Raw genomic sequence first — 21,720 nt, forward strand, 5'->3', positions numbered from 1 at the left:
TGGGAAAGTAGGCATGGGATAATCATTATACAGTGGGGCCTTGATTTACGAGTTTAATTCGTTCAGAGACAGAGCTCATTAAGGGGCTCGTTAAGGAGCTCGTTAACTCAAATTACTCTATCAACTCAATGCAAAAAATCACTGAGAGACAGCTGGTATCTCAAAAAACTCGTTAGTCGGGACACTCGTAAGTCAAGGCCCCACTGTAGGTTACAAGTTATGTGGGCTGGGTAGGGGGGTGGGAGCTGCAGAGGGCGGGTGCCTTCAGGCACCCTGGGACCAGATTACAGGCAATAGGGGCTGGGGGTTGTAAACAGTAGGTGCCTCAGGGAGTAGATTGTTTCAGCCACGAGGTTGTAAATCTTTCCACAATGATAGGCAGTTTTCAGGAAAGGAGGATGGACCGCATTCCAATGTTAGCTCCCATGTCCCAGGGCTTACACCTCTCAGCCAGGTTAGAATGTGCTTTCTCTAAACAGAACAGAGCCATCATGGTTAACAGACCATGGTTAATCCAATCTAATAATAGAGGAATATGCAAATTTGTCCATTATAGTGTCATGTCATGACCGGATCATCAGGCCGAATCCCCGCCCTCTGCTCAGGCAGCTGAAAGACCTAGGGTAGGATAGGATATGATAGGAAGGGATAAGAAAGGAGAGGGAGAGGAAGGCAGGCCTGCATGCAGACAGGCTGAGAGAAGAAACAGAAATAGAGAAAGGGAACAAGAAAAGACACAGGAATGGAAAAGGGAAGGAGGGCGGCATAGGTTAACGCCGGAGTTTGCTGCTTTGAACAACTACTTCAAAAGTGAAACCAAAAAACGGAAGGGACATCACCCAGAACCACAGGAACGCTGGCTGCGTGGAAGTCCTACAACTAGGAGGAAAGAGAAATGCACACGGACACTCAGAGGAGGCGCAGTGCTGAAGTCAAATTCTGAGGTGCGGAGTGCGCGGAGCGGGCTGGCGGCGGAGGGCGCGGTTGTTGTTTTCAATCGGGAGGGAGTCGCAGACTCTGAGCACCAGATCCGGGCGAGTCTTTAGGGACCCAGACTCAAACAGGAGAAGCGGGACTGTCTGGCTTCGGTCAGAGCGAGTGCAGCTTTCTCTCCGAGCTTTGCAGCGGGTGCTGGGACTCAGAGAGGCAGAGCCCCTGGGGACAGGACTGAGAGCCGCCATAACTGCTCTCTCCAGCCCACCCTGTTGATCCTGTGCGACCCGCCCTGCCCAAGCCCTGCACAGAGGCATTTGCCGGATAGCCTCAGGCAAAGGCTAGATTAGCACCTCCCTAGAGGACAGAAGTTCTCTCACTGCTGACACAGCTGATTCTCATAGCCACTTGGCCTGGAGGTCAAACCCTCCCTGGAATTAGCTACAACAATCAAGATTTAACTATAAGACTGTGAACAAAGACCACTAGGGGGTGCACCAAGGAAGCATAACAAAATGCGGAGACAAAGAAACAGGACAAAATTGTCAATGGAAGATATAGAGTTCAGAACCACACTTTTAAGGTCTCTCAAGAAGTGTTTAGAAGCTGCCGATAAACTTAATGAGATCTACACGAAAACTAATAAGACCCTCGATCTTATATTGGGGAACCAACTAGAAATTAAGCATACACGGACTGAAATCACGAATATTATACAGACGCCCAACAGCAGACCAGAGGAGCGCAAGAATCAAGTCAATGATTTGAAATGCGAGGAAGCAAAAAACATCCAACCGGAAAAGCAAAATGAAAAAAGAATCCAAAAATGCGAGGATAGTGTAAAGAGCCTCTGGGGCAGCTTCAAGCGTACCAACATCAGAATTATAGGGGTGCCAGAAGATGAGAGAGACCAAGATATTGAAAACCTATTTGAAGAAATAATGACAGAAAACTTCCCCCACCTGGTGAAAGAAATGGACTTACAGGTCCAAGAAGCGCGGAGAACCCCAAACAAAAGGAATCCAAAGAGGACCACACCAAGACACATCATAATTAAAATGCCAAGAGCAAAAGATAAAGAGAGAATCTTAAAAACAGCAAGAGAAAGAAACTCAGTTACCTACAAGGGAATACCCATACGACTGTCAGCTGATTTCTCAACAGAAACTTTGCAGGCCAGAAGGGAGTGGCAAGAAATATTCAAAGTGATGAATACCAAGAACCTACAACCAAGATTACTTTATCCAGCAAAGCTATCATTCAGAAGTGAAGGTCAGATAAAGAGCTTCACAGATAAGGAAAAGCTAAAGGAGTTCATCACCACCAAACCAGGATTATATGAAATGCTGAAAGGTATCCTTTAAGAAGAGGAACAGGAAGAAAAAGGTAAAGATACAAATTATGAACAACAAATATGCATCTATCAACAAGTGAATCTAAGAATCAAGTGAATAAATAATCTGATGAACAGAATGAACTGTTGATTATAATAGAATCAGGGACATAGAAAGGGAATGGACTGACTATTCTTGGGGGGGAAAGGGGTGTGGGAGATGTGGGAAGAGACTGGACAAAAATCGTGCACCTATGGATGAGGACAGTGGGTGGGGAGTGAGGGCGGAGGGTGGGGCGGGAACTGGGAGGAGGGGAGTTATGGGGGGGAAGAAAAGAGGAACAAATGTAATAATCTGAAGAATAAAGATTTAATTAAAAAAAAGAGAATATTATACAGACACCCAACAGCAGACCAGAGGAGCGCAAGAATCAAGTCAAAGATTTGAAATGCGAAGAAGCAAAAAACACCCAACCGGAAAAGCAAAATGAAAAAATAATCCAAAAATACGAAGATAGTGTAAGGAGCCTCTGGGACAGCTTCAAGCCTACCAACACCAGAATTATAGGGGTGCCAGAAGATGAGAGAGACCAAGATATTGAAAACCTATTTGAAGAAATAATGACAGAAAAATTCCCCTACCTGGTGAAAGAAATAGACTTACAGGTCCAGGAACCGCAGAGAACCCCAAACAAAAGGAATCCAAAGAGGACCACACCAAGACACATCATAATTAAAGTGCCAAGAGCAAAGACAAAGAGAGAATCTTAAAAGCAGCAAGAGAAGGTCAGTCAGTTACCTACAAGAGAGTACCCATACGACTCTCAGCTGATTTCTCAACAGAAACTTTGCAGGCCAGAAGGGAGTGGCAAGAAATATTCAAAGTGATGAATACCAAGAACCTACAACCAAGATTACTTTATCCAGCAAAGCTATCATTCAGAAGTGAAGGTCAGATAAAGAGCTTCACAGATAAGGAAAAGCTAAAGGAGTTCATCACCACTAAACCAGGATTATATGAAATGCTGAAAGGTATCCTTTAAGAAGAGGAAGAAGAAGAAAAAGGTAAAGATACAAACTATGAACAACAAATATGCATCTATCAACAAGTGAATCTAAGAATCGAGTGAATAAATAATCTGATGTACAGAATGAACTGTTGATTATAATAGAATCAGGGACATAGAAAGGGAATGGACTGACTATTCTTGGGGGGGAAAGGGGTGTGGGAGATGTGGGAAGAGACTGGACAAAAATCGTGCACCTATGGATGAGGACAGTGGGTGGGGAGTGAGGGCGGAGGGTGGGGCGGGAACTGGGAGGAGGGGAGTTATGGGGGGGGAAAAAAAAGAGGAACAAATGTAATAATCTGAACAATAAAGATTTAATTAAAAAAAAAAGAAAAGAAAAGGGAAGGAAACTGCATGTGCAAGGGGGTGGTGACCGCTGGGCGGGAGGGAGGGGGCGCGGAGCAGCTGCACCCAGAGAGGGGCAGAACACAGGCCATGCCCAGATGCAGGAGGAGGCCGGTGGCAGCCATTGGCGGGCAGGTGACCACTGGTCCAGGACGAAGTGGAGGATGGTCCGAGGCCTTCTGAGCAGAGGCGCTCCTGCTTCACATCAGCAGCAGCAGCAGTGCACGGGCTGTGCGGGCCTCAGCCACCCTCGCTGGGCCGGGCGTCCCAGGCAGAGAATGGGGGTTAATGCCTCCCCCCGCCAATGGAAGCTTTAAGAAGGGAAGGAGGGAGGGAAGAACTTTATAAAGGAGTTAGTAGACAGCAGAGTTAAAGAAGGGAAGAGGATGTGTGAGTGAACTGTAGGAGCTATAATGAAAATCAAGTATAGTTCTGTACTGGGCACAGATTTTAAAAGTAAGAGTCAGAAAAGAAAAAAGATAAATGATAGTGAATAATTAGGCAGGTAGATAGATATTAAAACAGTGGAAGTAAGTAGAGAAGAATGTGGATGAGGGAGAAAAAAGGAGGGAAGAAAAGTTTTAAAGGGGACAGGTAGAGCTTAAAAGGAGAATGGGAAGAAGGAAGAAATGAAGGATGGAGCAAAGCAGGTCCGAGGGAGGAAGTGAAGAAAAAAATTAAGGTGGGAAGGAAGGAAAAGGGGAGGGAGAGCAGGGGTAAAGATAAAGGAAAGAAGGAATGTGGGGAGCAAGGGAGGGTAGGAGAAAGATGGGAAGAAGGATGATGGAAATAAGGAGGAAAGAAGTAGGAAATACGAGGAAAGAAAAGTTTATCAATGATGAGTCAGTAGGAAAAAAAGTGTTACATAAAGGAGAGAGAAAAATTGTGTGAGAGGGAGAAGCCAATAAGGAAGTCAAATACAATTGTGTGTGAAGGAGATAAGATTAAACATAAAAGTTAATAGGGGTGACCAGGCTGGCAGGGGAGAGCAGTTAGGAGAATCAGGCAGGCAGGCAGAGTGGTTAGGGCAGGCAGGCAGGCAGGTGAGCGGTTAGGAGCCAGAGGTCTCAGACTTCGAGAGGGATGTCCCTGTGGGATCAGGCTTAAACTGGCAGTTGGACATCCCTTGATGGCTCCCAGATTTGAGAGGGTGCAGGTGGGGCTAAGGGGCCCCGCCCCCTCATGTACGAATTTCGTGCACTGGGCCTCTAGTATATCTTATATTTGTAGCTGGTCTCCAATATACTATTTCAGCCCCTAACATTTCCCACTGCTTTTTCTATCATCTCATATCTATGAGATTAATTTTAGATGAAAAATCTCACCCTGCTGGACTGCATTTGCTTCTGCCTTGAGAGCAGTTCTCAGGGATGGAATACAGTGAATGCAGGATCTTGGGAGATGCTTTCCCTAATTTGTTGAATGTTGTTTTCTATCAATTGAGAATTGTCAGACAGATTAAAACAGCACATTCCTTTAAATTCCTTACAACCATGGTTATGCCACAATAACAAATAATCTACTGCTGCCCAATTATCTAGACCTGACTCCCTGACCTGGATCAGCTCCTTATTTATCCTCTGATTAGCCCTGGAAGTGGAATTCAGGGCTTTTACCATGCCAGGTCACTTCTACATTAACACATTGTTTGTGGGTAGTTTTTATCGCGCGCTAACAGGTGGCACGGGCCATTTTTGCTAATTTTTTTGCGCAAATGGCAACGTTCAGTAAAATTACGATAACTTTAGTTTACGTATTTATACGTTACCCGCATTCTACCGCTAGTCTATAAAAAACGTATTAATATGTGTCCCGCGCTCTACTACACTGGTAGAACGTATAAATATGTAAAACGTATAAATACATTTCCCGCATACAATGTGTTAAAGGAGCCTACCATTATTAGCATATCAAAAATGGTCAAAGCAATATATGCAGCAGGGCTCTCTACAAGTGATCATTGTTGCAGTTGGCATGAGAAGGTCTCTTTTGGTTCAGATCCTGTGATGTTTCTGAGGCATAAAGGCAGTCAGTCATCCTAAGGAACAGGGCCCCCTGGTTCCATTAGCAGAGAGATATGAATAGACAGTTACCCCACATATTGGAAACCATCCAGCCAGCAGCTTAGTATGTCCATTATAAGGGAGAGTGAAATTATCAGAACAATTCATATTATAGTTATTAGATACTGAAAGACAATAGCACACCCTGTAAAAGTTAGACATTTGCCACAGGTAACTACTGCAGTAACCTTTAGAGAAAATATCCCTGCATCCTTTCCCAAACAGTGGGTCTCAACATATAAAGGTCCCAGCAGATGACTTTCTTCCCAAAATGAATGGAATAATTCTATATATTAGCAATAGGTGTCCAAACTCCTACTAGGCAAGATGTAAAGGTCTGTTCTACATCTATTGCCAGCTTTACAGCCATTGGAGTGGTGAGAAGCATGTTTCAGGGTCCTATCCATTTCTCCTCCGGTTGGCCCATTGTCTTTGCTCTGCTCATGTCTGTCTATCTGTCTACCACATTCCCCGCCCCCCAAGGATCTTGGCTCTGAATTCTTTCAGAGAAAAGGAGTGCAGGTTTTTTTCCTCTTCTGGAACTGCTTCATGCTGAGAAGGGACAACGTTTTTTTTTTTTTTTCTTTTTTTTTTTCAGAGTGAAGAGATCCTTGTTCTCTGTCAGAGGGACGATGAGGCTTGGGCACTGAAGGAGGTGGTGATGGTGTCTAGAGGTGGTATTCCCTGATTACAAGTAGGGCTGTAACCTGGTAGAGATAAACTGTGTTATAAATGTTAGTATTATTGTGGTAAAAGCTAGAGAAAAATTCAGGATCCAGTTCAATTCATAGGTGAAAAAAATAAAGCTTTGATTCTAATATTCACAACTGTGTGTCATAGAGTCCACTGAAACACAATCCGCCCCCCCCCTTAAAATCACCCTCATTTTTATTAGGAAGCCAATTTAAGGCCAATTTATTTATGGTATTAAGTCTAGTTTCAATTTGGCCTGATTGTTTGCATAAACACAATAAGAATAGCAATTGATCATATAGGATTTTTAAAAATCTACTTTGCTGGAATTTCATGATAAAGCTTTAATTAGCCCGTCAGGGCAAAGAAGCTGAGCCACTTAGTTACCATCAGATTTTCCTGCAATACATCACATTCTTGAGATCACCAAAATGTCTTGGGGTTCTTTCCTTGCCATCTCTCAGGAAAGCAACCTTCCTTCCTTTCCTGGAAAGACTGCCATGAACCACATGACCAAGCAAGGTACTAGACTATTTCTCCAAGGCACTCGCATTGGCTTCAAAGTCAGTTTTCATTTCTTAAAGCTTTCTGGTGGCATTCAGAGTCTGGGCATGTCTTTCTCAGATATGATATTCCAGTCAAAGTCCTGGTTAATATAACCACAATTGGAAACTGGTCTTATTAAATTCATGCAAAGAAAAGTACTTCCATGACTAACTTATTAAGAATTGCCAAATTCTGGAGAGATAAGGTAGGGAGAAAAATAGATAATTTACCAAATTGCTTTAAGAAAAGAAACAAATTTCCTTATTAATTAAAAACAAAGCAAAACAAAACAAAAAAGGTTAAGGATCAGCAATACTTTCAATAAAAGTTATATAAACTGTATAATTATTTTCAGTTTGTTCGGTCCCATAGTCAATATTTTGTCTGTCCTGATTTTTCCTGCCAGTACTTCTATAGATCCAGATACTCTATAGAGTTCTAATAATTTTCATCCAGTTTGAAGGGGATGATCTGAAAATATCAGAGTCCTTATCATGGACCCCTCAGAAGATGTAACATTTTTTCCAAATGCATCATAACAAAACAGTGACTATCTCTAAATGACAAGAAGAAATTTAAAATGACACAGTTATGAATTTTGATTATAATGCAAATGACATGGAACCTAGTCCTTTCTGCAAAATACAATATTCCAGAATAACAATTAGAGTTATAAATGAAAGTATATCAGAATCTATTTTAATACCATCCTATATAATAAAAGGCTAATATGCAAATAGACCAAATGGCAGAACAACCGGAACAACTGAACAACCGGTCACTATAACATGCGCTGACCACCAGGGGGCGTGTGCAGAACATGGCGGGCATTGCCGCGACAGGATGGTGAAGCAGGTGAGCGGGGGTGCGGGGGGGGGGGGAAGACCAAGGTGGGGCACTGGTCACTGTCATCAGGGCAAGCCTCTGGTGGTTACTGAAAATTCTTTGCTCCCATATACCACAGTCCCGCCTGGCACTCACACCCGCTGATGGCACCGGCCCCACTTGCACCCACTGCTGGCACTGGCCCCAACTGCTCCACGCTGTCAGCAAGTCTGAGCAGGTCCGGTGCTGTCAGGGTGTGGGAGCAGCAGTGGTGGGAGTGGGGCTGCCAGTAGACAGGGGACTGGTGGCCATGTGGGAGGGGCCAGGAGGGGGCACAGAGGATGGGCTGAGAACCACCCCTGTGCCTACCATAGCCTCACAGACCACAGATCCTTTCAAGGTGCACGAATTCATGCACTGGGCCCCTAATGCATATATAAACAGGATATAGCTATTATTTCATTATTTGACAAAGCTTCCCATTTACCTTAACAGAAAATTTTCCTTTGTAAGGAGATAAAACAAATCCTTGGAGCATTCCAGGGCTTATTGAAATGACATAAAGCCAATTCTAGGTCAAAAAAAGTTTCTTAAAATTCAAAACCTGGGAAGATTGTCAAAATTCTTTTACCAAGAGATTATATATCATCCTTATTATTATGAAACAGTATTAGATTATTCATTCAAAGTGACAAAAGGGCATTAAACACAAACATAGGCTAGCAAAACTTCAGATCCCATGATTAAGAATATGGCCCTTTTTAAGTAATAAAGTACCTTTTTAATATAACATAATATATAACCATTTCAATAATTTATAAAATTTTTGCTTCCTGGCCAAAAACAGGAAAGATTTTTTACATTTTAACAGACTAGCAAAGACTAAACAAATTCTGCATTAGCTTTAGATTCATTTATCTAATTAAATTTATTATTCAGATTACCTATAGTTTCCTTTTAAGATTTCTCTTCACAACCCTTCCATATCTTTCACAAATATTTTTGCAACTTTCACAAACCTTTTTACCCATTCAGAAATAACCAGCTGTAGAACTCACTTTCTTTTTTCCTCCAAAAATGCATCTCCATGCCTCATGCCTTCTGCTATCAAAACTATATAATTTCTTTCCAATTGGTTAGAATTCTTAACTTTTAGAAACCTTAATTTTTAGGTGACCACTAAAAAGTAAGCAGTTAGCATTCTTTAGATTGGCAAATAGCTTTATACTTTTGAGAGACATTTTTCTATTAAAAACATTCACTAAGAGTTTCAAGTGTATTTTCTAGCTTTTCTGTTATAAAAGGTCAAAAGTAGGCAAAATCAGATTAATTAGTATTTCAGTATCTATCTATTTCAAAATACTTTGATATTTAATAATTTCTACTACTTAAACCAGCACAATTCCAAAGTTTTATGTTACCAAGGACTTTACTTTTTTTTTTTCTTTACAACATGGGAATGGCCCTTGCCCCAGGGCACTTCTACAGGCCAGGCCTTTCTAGGATAAAAACAAAAATGTGGGGTGTTTAGAAGGTTTATTGCCCATAATTTTCTTTCTTAGTAGACTGTAACAACATGAAATCTTACATATAAGGAGATCTTATCCTATTTCAAAATAGAAACAAAAAACAACCCCAAAGTAAATAAATGAGTACTCCCAAAAGGAGGAACTTAGAATCTTGTTTTACACTACCAGAATAGCAAATAACCTTTGGTTATGAATGATGCAAAGCCCGAACAGCAGAGACAAAGGATTCCCTATGTTCATAAACTGGCAAAGAGCAAACAAAGTCCCCAAAAGATAAGAAAGCAAGCAAAGCACATCATTAACCAAAGTTACATTACAGTCACACAAAACTCACTAGCTGGACATTTCAGGCGGCTGACACCTTGAGTAGGAGAGCAGGGAGAGTAAGAACTCTCTGCAGCTGCTGGGAAGTTCCTCCAATCCCTGCCATAGGTTCAGCCTGCCACAAGCAGCTGGGGCCCCCAGAAAAGTGGGATATGCCCCATCTTTAAACAATTAAACAAAACAACAGAGACAGAAAACAACAATCAACAGAGACTCTCTATATACAATATTTACAAGCACACACAACCCACAGACAAGAATTTCACACCATACTTCTTGAATGCCCAGCCACAGAAGCCTCAGAATGCCCTACATTTAAAAAACAAAAACAAAACACCACTGAAGCAGAGCAATAGCTCTCATCCCAGAGTGGATCAGACTAAGGGCTCAGATACCAGGCAAGGACTGCTGGAGGTCTCTTGCCACCAGGACCTGATCAGGTTCACCCAGTAAATGCATGCCTTAAGCTCAGAGGAGAGGTAGCAAATGCTTCTTGTGCTAGACAAACATGCTTGATTCCTCCTCCTGTGGTACAGAAATGCTTGATTCAATTTACATTTTAGGTGAGGTGACAGAGATTGCTGAGGTTGTGGCTAGGACTAAAAACAGGAAAATTCCTGGCAGCACTGTGAATCAGAGTCCTGGTCTCAGCCCCAGAAACCCCCGGTCCAGGCAGCTAATTTGCCTACAATGTATATTTTTCTACATGTGGAAGGTAAAACAACAAAACTTCTAGAAGATAACATAAGAGGACATCTTCACAAACTTAGGGTAGGCATACATTTCATACACTCAAAAAGGACTAAAAACATTAACAACAAATAAAAGATTGATAAATTGGTCTAATTTATATTAGGAAAATATTATAATATCCTATGCTTAAAAAATCGACATTCAACCACTCAGCAATGAAAAGGAACAAAGTATTGATACAACAACATAAATGAATCTCAAAGTATTGTGTTGAGTATAAAATGAAACAAAACAAAACATATTAAATATTTTCTTTGATGAGAAACTGTAGAAAAGACAAACCTAATGTATAGTGACAGAAAGCAGGAGAGTTAGTGGTGGGAAATGGGGGCTGACTGGGACGAAGGAAAAGGTAACTTTTGGAATGAAAGAAATATACTCCATCTTGATTTTGGTGTATATATTTATTAGAACACAATGCACAGTACGCTTAAAATGGGTGCGTTTTTGTATGTACTGTGTTAGACTTATTGCATGTAAATTATACCTCAACTTGACTTTTTAAAAAAACACCAATGAGAGCAAAGAAGCAAGCCAAATATAGTGGGAGACTATATCTGAAACACATATGACTTTAAGAGCTTATTTCCTTGATATATAAAGAATTTCTACAAATCAATATTAAAAAGGTTAGCAACATAATAGAAAATGGGCAAAATAAATAAGATAGTGCAAATGAAAATGTGCTCAACAGAGAATTTCAAGTTAATTCATAAAGAGTTGCAATGATATGCCAGTAAGAATGGTCAAAACAATGACAACAAATGATAAATAAATGTGTTGCCTAGAATTATCTTACAGTGCTGGTGGAATTGTAAATTGGTAAAATAACTTGGAACACTGACAGTGTGTAATAAAGCTGAACATTTACATACATGACTCAACAATTCTATTTCTAGGTATATACACAATTGAAAGGTGTATATGAGAACATCAAAGATATCTATAAGAATGCCCAAAGTAATATTACTTGATAATTCCACTTATAATTATAATGTGGAAAGCCACTAGAGAAAATTGTCCCCACCCTGATAATGCAAAGAAGATGGATAATCTACAGAATAACTTTCTTGAGCCTGTCAGAGAGTTGAGTTATCAAAGCAACCAAATAAACATTCCAATGTACAAAAAGTGCCTTCAAGGAGAAATGCAACACATAATTTTTTCACATTTGGCAGAACACAAGAGAAAAAATGGCCAACACACAAACAGGTAAGACGAAATCAGCAAGAATTTTATCAAATTGTTAAAGGCAAGTATGGGCGACAATCAGATTGAGATAAGTAAAAGTCCTTGACACAAGGGGAGCTCACCTTTGCTCACAAGTTTACTTCCATGGAAGTCTCCAGGTGTTTTGAATAAGATTGGAAGCAGGTGGAAGATTAAGATCCCCCCTGCCCCCAGCTCCCCTTGGTGATCCAGTATGTGAGTAACTGCTTCATTTTTATTGCTCTTCCCAGCATCCTTGTTTCCTATAAATTGAAGGTTAAATTGTTGCTTGTGAAGCAACTAAGTCTTTCTCCTTTTAAGGTCCAGGTAAAAATTCATTACTTTGGGGTCAAGAGCAGAAGAAATTCTCATCTGTCTCTGGAAAAGGGGTAGAAAATCCTTTTACTCCCAGGACACAAACATAGTAGCACTGCCTGTAATAAGCCTAAACTGGAAACAACCCTGATACCATTAACAGTGAATATTCAACAAATTGTTATGTTCAACCCTGGCCAGTTTGGCTCAGTGGATAAAGCATCAGCCTGTGGACTGAAGAGTCCTGGGTTGAATTCAAGTCAAGGGCATGTGCATCAGTTGCAGGCTCAGTCTCATGCAGAAGGCAAACACTCAATGTGTCTCTCTCACATTGATTCATCTCTCTCTCTCTGTCTCTCCCCATTCCTTCCATCTGTCTAAAAATCAATGGAAAAAAATATCCTCGAGTGAGGATTAGCCAAAAAAAAAATGTTATCTACACTAATAAAAGACAAAGATGCTAATTGACTGTACCTTCACTACACCCAAGCCACACCCACCAGCCAATCAGAGTGAATGTATGCAAATTAACCCAACCAAGATGGCGGCTAGCAGCCACAGAGCTGGAGCAAGCAGGAGGCTTGGTTCCCTGGGCGATGGAGAAAGCCAAGCTTCCTGTTCCAGCTGTGGCCTCCGCTCATGGCAACAAAGTTTCAATTATAGAAGACAAATAAATCCCAGATACCTGCTTCTAGCCAGCCTCCACTGGGAGCTTGGGTGGCTGGGGGCCATGGCCAGCCTGAAAACAGCCATCAGCCCCTCACCCAGGCTGGCCACACCCTCATGGGGTGAGGGTCCCCACTGGAGGGCTTAGCCAGCCTGAAAATGGCCCTCAGCCCCTCACCCAGACTGACTAGGCATCCCAGTGGGGACCCCCACACTGAAGGGGCTGTGGCCAGCCTACAAACAGCCATCAGCCCCTCACCCAGGCTGGCCACACCCTCATGGGGTGAGGGTCCCCACTGGAGGGCTTAGCCAGCTTGAAAATGGCCCTCAGCCCCTCACCCAGACTGGCCAGGCACCCCAGCAGGACCCCCCCCACCCTGAAGGGGGTGTGGCCAGCCTGCAAATAGCCATCAGCCCCTCACCCAGGCTGGCCAGTCACTCCTATATAATAAAAAGGTAATATGCAAACTGACCCTAACAGTAGAACGACTGGGAATGACTGGTCACTATGACACACATTGACCACCAGGGGGCAGATGCTCAATGCAGGAGCTGCCCTTTGGTGGTCAGTGCTCTCCCACAGGGGGAGCTCTGCTTAGCCACAAGCCAGGCTGATGGCTGCCAGTACAGTGGTGGTGGTGGGAGCCTCTCCCGCCTCCTCAGCAGCACTAAGGATGTCTGACTAAAGCTTAGGCCTGCTCCCCGCTGGCATGTGGACATTCCCTGAGGGCTCCTGCGCTGCCAGAGGGATGTCTGACTGCCAGCTTAGGCCCAATCCCCCAGGGAGCGGGTCTAAGCCAGCAGGTGGTCATCCCCTGAGGGGTCCCAGACTGCAAGAGGGCACAGGCCGGGCTGAGGGACCGCCCCCTGAACCCGAGTGCACAAACTTTTGTGCACTGGGCCTCTAGTCCTATATAATAAAGAGGTTATATGCAAATTGACCATCATCACTCCAACACACAAGATGGCTGCTCCATGTGGTCAAGGATGGCTGCCCCCATGTGGACACAAGATGGCCTGCAGGGGAGGGCAGGTGTCGGTGATCAGTCCAGCAGGGGAGGGCAGCTGGGGAGGACCAAGCCAGCAGGGGAGGGCAGTTGGGGGGGACCACATTGGCAGTGGAGGGCAGTTGGGGGTGATCAGGCCGGCAGAAGAGCAGTTAGGCATCAATCAGGCTGTCAGGGGAGTGGTTAGTGGGTGATCAGGCTGGCAGGCAGAAGCAATTAGGGGCAATCAGGCAGGCAGGTGAGTGGTTGGGAGCGAGCAGTCCTGGATTGTGAGAGGGATGTCTGACTGCCCTGTGGGATTGGGCCTAAATGGGCAGTCAGACATCCCTTGAGGGGTCCCAGATTGCAGAGGGTTCAGGCTAGGCTGAGGAACACACACCCCCAGTGCACAAATTTTGTGCACCGGGCCTCTAGTGTTCACCTAATAGAATACTATATAGCAATGAAAATAAATGGATACCTTCACATTAAACAACATGGATAAATCTTTAGAATATAATGTTGAATAAAAGAAACTAGGCACACTATAATACATGCTGTATAATTTAATTTAAATAAAAAATTTTGAAAAAGACAAAATCTGTACTGTTAGAAGTCAGGAGAGTGGTTAACATAGGGAGGAGGAGTGACATAGTCATTGGAAAACTGAAGAAGCCTTCTGTAATACTGGGAACATTTTTAATTTTTGACTGGTCACATGTGTTTATTCACTGTGTGATAATTTGTAAAATATACATTTATTGTTTGAATACTTTCATGTATGTATATTATGCATCAACAAAGCAATTTACTTATAAAATAAAAACATATTAGTTATATATGTAACTCTTTTACTTAGAGGCACCTTTTCTGCAGAGCTAAACATAAATTGTAATGGAGAATAAAAAACTCATAGAATTTGAAAATGTGCATATTATGTTTTTTCTCAAAGACTGTGAATTAGGATCTAATTATTTAATGCTAAATTTCAATTTCTAACATAGATGGTTTTAAAGTGCCTTTGAATAGTGTGGCAGATGAATAGAGAAATGGACATTTGAGAATTATTATACATAGATAAGTCAATAATTTCATTTCATGGTTGAAAACAATTTGACAGAAATAGAACATACCGGAGAGGAAGAAATTAACCCTAATGAAATGAAGCTGATATTCTCAAGTTCAAGTCGTTACATAGTAGATTGCACATTTTGGGAACGGTTTGTCCTACTTCCCTATACAAGTAGACATTATGCACTTAAGATTTCAGTTTAATGTACTTTGTGGAAATAGCAAGAAGAGAGTAGCTATTTGGCTAATAGTAAATGAAAAACCTATAAAAGGAATTATTTACCAAGGTTCTCTCTTTTTATTGCTCTCACTAGGTCCTCTGTCCAGAATATTGTATGTTTAACACTAGTCAGAGGATGAACTACATCACAGTAATTCAGTGTGGGTGAGGGTATGCTTTTCTTTTGTTGAGCAGAAGAGTGATGTTGAAAGAAGAGATGCAAAAGGAGAATGAGCATGATACTCCAACAATAGATCTATTTTAGAAAAAAAAAGTAATTATGAAAATTAAGAATCTGGCAAATGGTTTTCTTAAAACTGGTACATTCATTCCAGTATGTAAACTGTTACCTTTAGACAGAATATATGCCCCTATACCAAGAGCCTTGTTGTGTGAGCTATCATTGCCACCAGAGCCATAGAACTTAGAAATCAAGATTGATTCACTCTGATTACAATGTGAAATATACCTAAACAGTTTCATAGGAATTGGGACCAATTCTGGATGCAATCCTATCTGAGCGGGAGAGCAGGGAACATGGTAACCTCAGAACAATGCTTCAGCCCAGTATTTGTTGCTTCTCCTTTCCCAGTTCCTCCTTTAGAAATCAATAAATCCATCTTTGTGTCTGTATCACAAGAAGAGTTCAGGTGAGCAGGGGTTCTCTCAGAGCAAGAGAAGTGTTCTTTGGAACAATGATAAATTCTGTGCAACAGTGTTGGGTGTGGATTTTCTACCAAAAGTAGCACCTTGCACATTAGCCTTTCCGTCTGCAAACAATAAGCTGAAGATATATGGAGCAAGCCACATACTTGCTTCTTTCAGAATTCAGGGGAAACGGTGCCTTCTCTTTCCTTACAAAAAGCAAACTAACAGGTGGCAGATTGAATTTTAAACTGCTTTTCAAAATGTTTGCATATGAATTATGCAGGGGGAAAAAATGTCCTTATCCTGGCAAGAAAGGATTCTTATTAAGCTAGGATTAATAATCATTATATTAGCCTGAAGGAAATGATAAATATTTATAACCAAGTAACCTCTTGAGGTTCAAATATCACATGGATAATTTAGCTGCTATTGCTGTGAGAGGAATGCACAATTGGACATAGTGTAGAGAGCTAAGGTTCTAAAGTCCCAAGCCCCTTTCTGGAGGCTTCTTGCTGGGGGTAGGTTGGCTTCTGCGATGTTCATTCTGCAAATAGCAGGTAGAAAAGGTTAGTCCCTGGTCAAATGATAAAGGCCGATTTTTTAAAAATGTTTTTTATTGATTTTTTTAGAGAGAGGACAGGAAAGGGATAGAAAGAAATAGAAACGCTGATGAGAGAAACATCATTGATCCTCTGCCTCCTGCACACCCCCTAATGGGGATTGAGCCTGCAACTCAGGCGTGTGCCCTGAGTGGAAATAAGAACCAGTGACCTTTTGGTTCCTGGATCAATGCTCAACCATTGAGCTGCACTGTCTGCGCATAAAGGTCTAATAATGTTAGGTCCATGTTTTCATTTTTTTTTTATCAGTACACCTTTCCTTGATAATCTCATTCAGTCTCATTTTTATATCTTCAGCCACATCTCTCTCCAAACTCGATCATACAACCAACTCTCTTCTTGACATCTTTACTTGGATGTATAATATACATATCAAACTCACTAAATCCAAAACTGAATATTGACCCATGCATAATATTCGTAATCTCAGTTGTTGGCAAATCCATACTTCCTATTTCCCAGTTATACCAGTAAAACCATGCAATTATCCTTGAATCCTCTCTTCTCTTGCAGCCAAATCCAATCCATAAGGAAGCCTTATTGGCTCTACCTTCGAAATATATCCAGAATTCATCCATTTCTTACTATATTCACTACTGCCATGCTGATTTTGACCACCATTATTACTTGCCTCTGATTACTGCAATAGCCTCCTAGGTGGTCTTCTAGCTTCAGGCAAAAAGGATTATATTAAAGCATAAGTCAAAGTGTCAGTTTATTAGGGCTGTTATGACAAAAATACCATGAAGTAGATGGCTTATAAACAACAAAAAATTATTTTTTCACAGTTTTGGAGGCTGGAAAGTCCAAGATTACAGAAGATGTAGTGTCTGGTGCATAGATTATCCACTTTTTACTGTCTCCTAATATCCTGAAAGGGTGGCTCCAGGTAGCCCCAATGAACTGTGCCAGGGGGCATGGAGAAGTGGGTGTGGGTTGCTCTGGGTTACATAGTCAGAGTTCCCTTGTGGCCTGAGTGGATGCGTGTTTGAACTCCAGGTTTCCCCATTAGCAAGAACCTGGGCTTGGGGTGAAGTGGTGTGGGTTGCTCTGGGTTGCACAGTCCTTGCTTTCTTTTTTAAAATATATTTTATTGATTTTTTACAGAGAGGAAGGGAGAAGGATAGAGAGTTAGGAAAACTGATGAGAGAGAAACATTGATCAGCTGCCTCCTGCACACCCCCTACTGGGGATGTGCCCGCAACCAAGGTACATGCCCTTGACTGGAATCGAACCTGGGACCCTTCAGTCTGCAGGCCGACACTTTATCCACTGAGCCAAACCAGTTAGTCAGTCCTTGCTTTCTTGTAGTCCTGAGTGAGGTATGTGCTGGGTTGCTGTAGTTCCCTCTCCTCTATGTGGAGCAGGGGCAGGATGCCTTAGGTCACTAGCTGTGCTCTCCTGCTGCCCAGAGTGAAGTGCACATTGGGTTGCTCCAGATGGCCTCTGCAGAACTATCCAGGGAGCTGAGGTGAAGTGGGTGCAAGTTGCTCTGGCTGCACAGTTAGAGCTCCCCTATGGACCTGAATGAGGCATGCACTGTGTTGCTCTGGGTCACACCTCCTAGGCCTGGGTAAAGTGGGCATGAGTTGCTCCAGGTCACACAAGCAGGGCTGTCCAGGTGAACGTGGTGGAGTGGGCACTGGTTGCTTTGAGTAGCACAGTCCACACTCTCCTGTGGCCCAGAGCGGGACATGCTCTGTGTTGCTCCAGGTTGCCCCAGCACCAGGTTCCAGGGTTCGGTGTGGAGCAGGTGTTGGGTAGCTCTGGGTCAGGCTAGCATCATCGTTATGGGGTCTGGGGTGAGGGTGGGGCACAGGGTTTCCCCTGGCTTGCACTCACTGCAGGGTTTTGGAGCCTAGTCCTAGGAAGCTGAAGCTGGGCACCAATGGGCTGGCGAGGAGGCCTGGTGTGGGAGCTCATTCTGGCAGCACACTCCCTGCAGACATCTGGGAGCCTGCTGGGGGGTACTGTGCCATTGCCTGCTGGGGCATGGTGGTAGTTCCACGTGGGTTATGGCTGGCAAGTGGTGTTCTCTGGGCATCCTCTGTCCTTCCTTATTGAAAATTGTCTCTTCAGCTGTGTCTAATTTGTTAATTCAGGGTAGATGTTCTCCATCTTAGGTGTTTTTCTGGCCTGGCCCTAGGAAATGGTGCATGATACTGCTGCCTAATCGGCTGCCATTTTCTTTTCATCCTCTCATTTTTCCCTTCCAAGAAAGTCAGGGGTTCCTTTTGGCCACCCAAAATGTAGAAACCTCATTCATTCATTCAACAAGCATTTATTTATTGAATGCCTACTATTTGTCATGAAGGACTGAGGTAAGGACTCTAATGCCTAGCTGGCTGTGGAAGACTCTGAAAAAGAGCTTCATGGTCTTCCACATATGGCCTGAGTTTTATTCTCTTTCTTTTAGGAAGCCCCTGGAAAGTCCAGGTTTGAGAATGGGAAACACACCTTCAGGAAGAGTGTCTCTTTATACAAAATGGGATAACAGCAGCTGCTATAACAAGTTAAACTACATTCTAAAGTCAAAATCTTATAAAATATCTTGGCCTGGGGTGGATACTCTGTGGTGCTCTGCCTGTGGTCTCATACATGGGTCCTAAATCTGAGCAAACAGGGTTTCTGGGGCAATTCTAAAAGATATATAGCTCAGCAGAGCTGCCATTGCTTCATCATTTCTTTCCTTTTTGTTTTCCCTAAAGTGCAGGTGGGGACATTGCATGTTGGACAAAAAGAACATGGGCAAGAGGCACTTTAGATCTCTGGAAGATCAGAGTAAGTTTGCAGGTACACTTGAAGTGCCACACGCACATATACTCCAAATACGTGCAACATTTGATTCACTCCATACTCTTGAAAACTGGCTTAGGTTACTGAGGTTACATACACCAATGTTTGATTCTTTTCAGTCAGATAATTTCAGTAATGCCTCATTTATCCAGCTAGTCCACAGAGGAGAGTCTTTGAAGACCTTTATGAGTATCAAGTTAAAATCCTTTATATTATCTAGCCTGGGGTTCCACAACTTTGGCACCATTCATGTATTGAGCCAAATAATTCTATGTTGAGGGGAGAGAACTCTCCCATACATTGTAGGGTCTTTAACATCTCAAAATGACAGTAACATCCCTCTTCCCTGGATGTGCAAACCAAAATGCCTCCAGACATTGCAAAATATACCCTGATTAAGGAACAGAGTCTCCTCTTTTGAGAAACAATGATCTAGTCCAAATTCCTCATTTTACCAATGAAGAAACTGAATTTTATACCAAAGCTAGTGTATGACTACAAAAATCTCACTGTACTCCTATTGTCCATGCTAGAAAATTGAACATTTTCCTTAACTCTTCTTTTTCCCTTAACAGACATTCACAATGTACTGTCAACATAATTTTTAAATTTCTTTCAAACCATCTTCTCTCCATTGATATAGCCACTGTCTTTGACCAGGCTTCCATTTCTTTCACCTGAGCCACCCAACTATAATCCCTTCTCTAGTCTTACTCCCTTCAATTTATTACGCACACTATAGCCAGAGTAAACAACTTAATTTTTAAAAGATTTTCATTGATTTTAGAAGTAGAAAAAGGGAGAGGGGGAGAGGGAAAGAGAGAAACATCTATGTGAGAGCAAAACATCAATCCGCTGCCTCCTGCATGCCCCATACCGGGAATTGAGACCACATCCCAAGCATGTGCCCTGACTGGGAATGGAACTGACAACCTCTTAGTGCACTGGACAATGCCCAACACACTGAGCCACACTGACCAGAGTGTAAAAAATTTACATTTTAAAAATTGATTTATTTAAAACTTAAGTACTTAGAACTCTTCAGTGGCTTCCCATTGTCTTCATGAAAAACATCAAACATAACCTATTATTTGGCACTTGCATCTCTTCCCCTTCCCAGTAAATTACTTGTATTTCTATGAATGTGCCATATTCTTTTTCACTCTCAGTGTTTCATATATGATGTTCCCTCTCTATAGCATTACCCATCCCCATTTTTTTGTTTGAATAACTTATTAACTTAGCCATCATATCCTCCAGCAAGCCTTCCCTGAATGCTCATGTACAGGTTAAATACCCCTCCTGCATGGTTTCTTAGCTTCATGTTAATGTCCTTCTTACCTTGCATTTTAATTGCCTATTCTTTCACTAAATGTGATCTCCAAGGTGGCATGGGATATGTCTTATTCACCATTTTATCCCCAGTGCTGGCACATAGCTGAATCCTCAATTTATGTTTCATGAATAAAAGAATGGAAGAAACAATATAATTAAGTTTCAATGTTGTTATTTTTTATTACACCATTCTGCCTTCCTTTTTATACCTCTATTGGTCTATGCTTACATAAAGACAAGATATCTAATATAATTTAGTATTTTTTTTCTGATGACTAAGTCTCATCATAATATGTTGTCTTCATGTAATGATACCTTTAAGGACTCTGAGGACATGTATTATTATTTTCTTTGGTACTCAAGTGTCCCAAAGTGCTGAAATTTTCTGTTCTAGGGTCTTTTTAGTTACCAGTTTTCACTCGTGTGTCATTTCTTACAAATATCATCATGACTGATATTAATAACTTAACAATAGGAATGGAGGAGTTTAATGTTCTTTCCCCTTACTATTTTACTTTTTATGATATGAAAAAAAAACAGGAAAAGAAAATGGCAAATTATATTAGAACTGTATGTGAATAAAACTACATTAGCATAAGGTGAGGATGGAGCTTTTTTTCCTGTATAAAGGATATGAGTGTTAGGATATCCAGCAGATATTTTAACCATTTGTAGTCCTTTGTATAGTTTCCTTGATTCTCAGCTATTCTCTAGGCAGGACAAGAGATCTAAAAAGGAACTGTCTAATTATCTCCATTACTCTTATAGCTGGGAACCGAGGCCCTGTTTGTTGGAGTCAGAATGAGTCTCCCAGGATTCCATTTCAGGGCTAGTGAAAGCTGCCTCAGACAAGACTTCAGGCTTGCCATTTGACTCTTTGGGTACTTAACCAAAGAAGAAAGACGTCATTTTTATTCTGTTCCTATCAAGTACACACAGATTTTTTTTTAAGTACAGGTATTATTTGTGAACAATGCTAATGAAGTCGGATTTGAAGTGTGTACAAGGTTATGGAGTGTGGATACAAAAAACGGGGGGAGGGCTGTCGTCAGCAGAAGAATTTGGCAAGCAGGGATGCATGGTGAATATGTGCCAGTAGCCTGGGAAGGCAGCCTAGCATATTGATGAAATAAGCCACTGAATAAACAGTTACTTAACTCTGGAGAACAGAACAGTTGTCCAGATAGAGACATTTAATCATGTGAATGCACATCCTGCTATAAACTCCAGGATCACACCTCATCTTTCCCCAAGGCAGCTGCTGGGCAGGGAGGGGCCTATAGTGTGTTCAGAGCTTGTGAGAAGTCACCTGCCAATGTGTGTACCTGAGTGTGTCATCTGTGTATCATATTGCAGGTCTGTATATGATGATGATGATGATGATGATGATGATGATGATGATACTAAGTATTACCTTAGCTTTTCTGAATATTCTACTTT

At 41.9% G+C, this 21,720-nt stretch overlaps 1 long non-coding RNA gene across 1 annotated transcript in view; it reads right to left on the reverse strand.

Annotated features, from left to right (window-relative positions):
- Positions 1–21,720, reverse strand: part of LOC132224361 (uncharacterized) — a 1,115,498-nt gene that overhangs the window by 744,116 nt on the left and 349,662 nt on the right. The gene's annotated exons all lie outside the window — the stretch shown is intronic.

The sequence above is a fragment of the Myotis daubentonii genome, chromosome X, assembly GCF_963259705.1.
Source record: "Myotis daubentonii chromosome X, mMyoDau2.1, whole genome shotgun sequence".
Classification (NCBI taxonomy): domain Eukaryota; kingdom Metazoa; phylum Chordata; class Mammalia; order Chiroptera; family Vespertilionidae; genus Myotis; species Myotis daubentonii.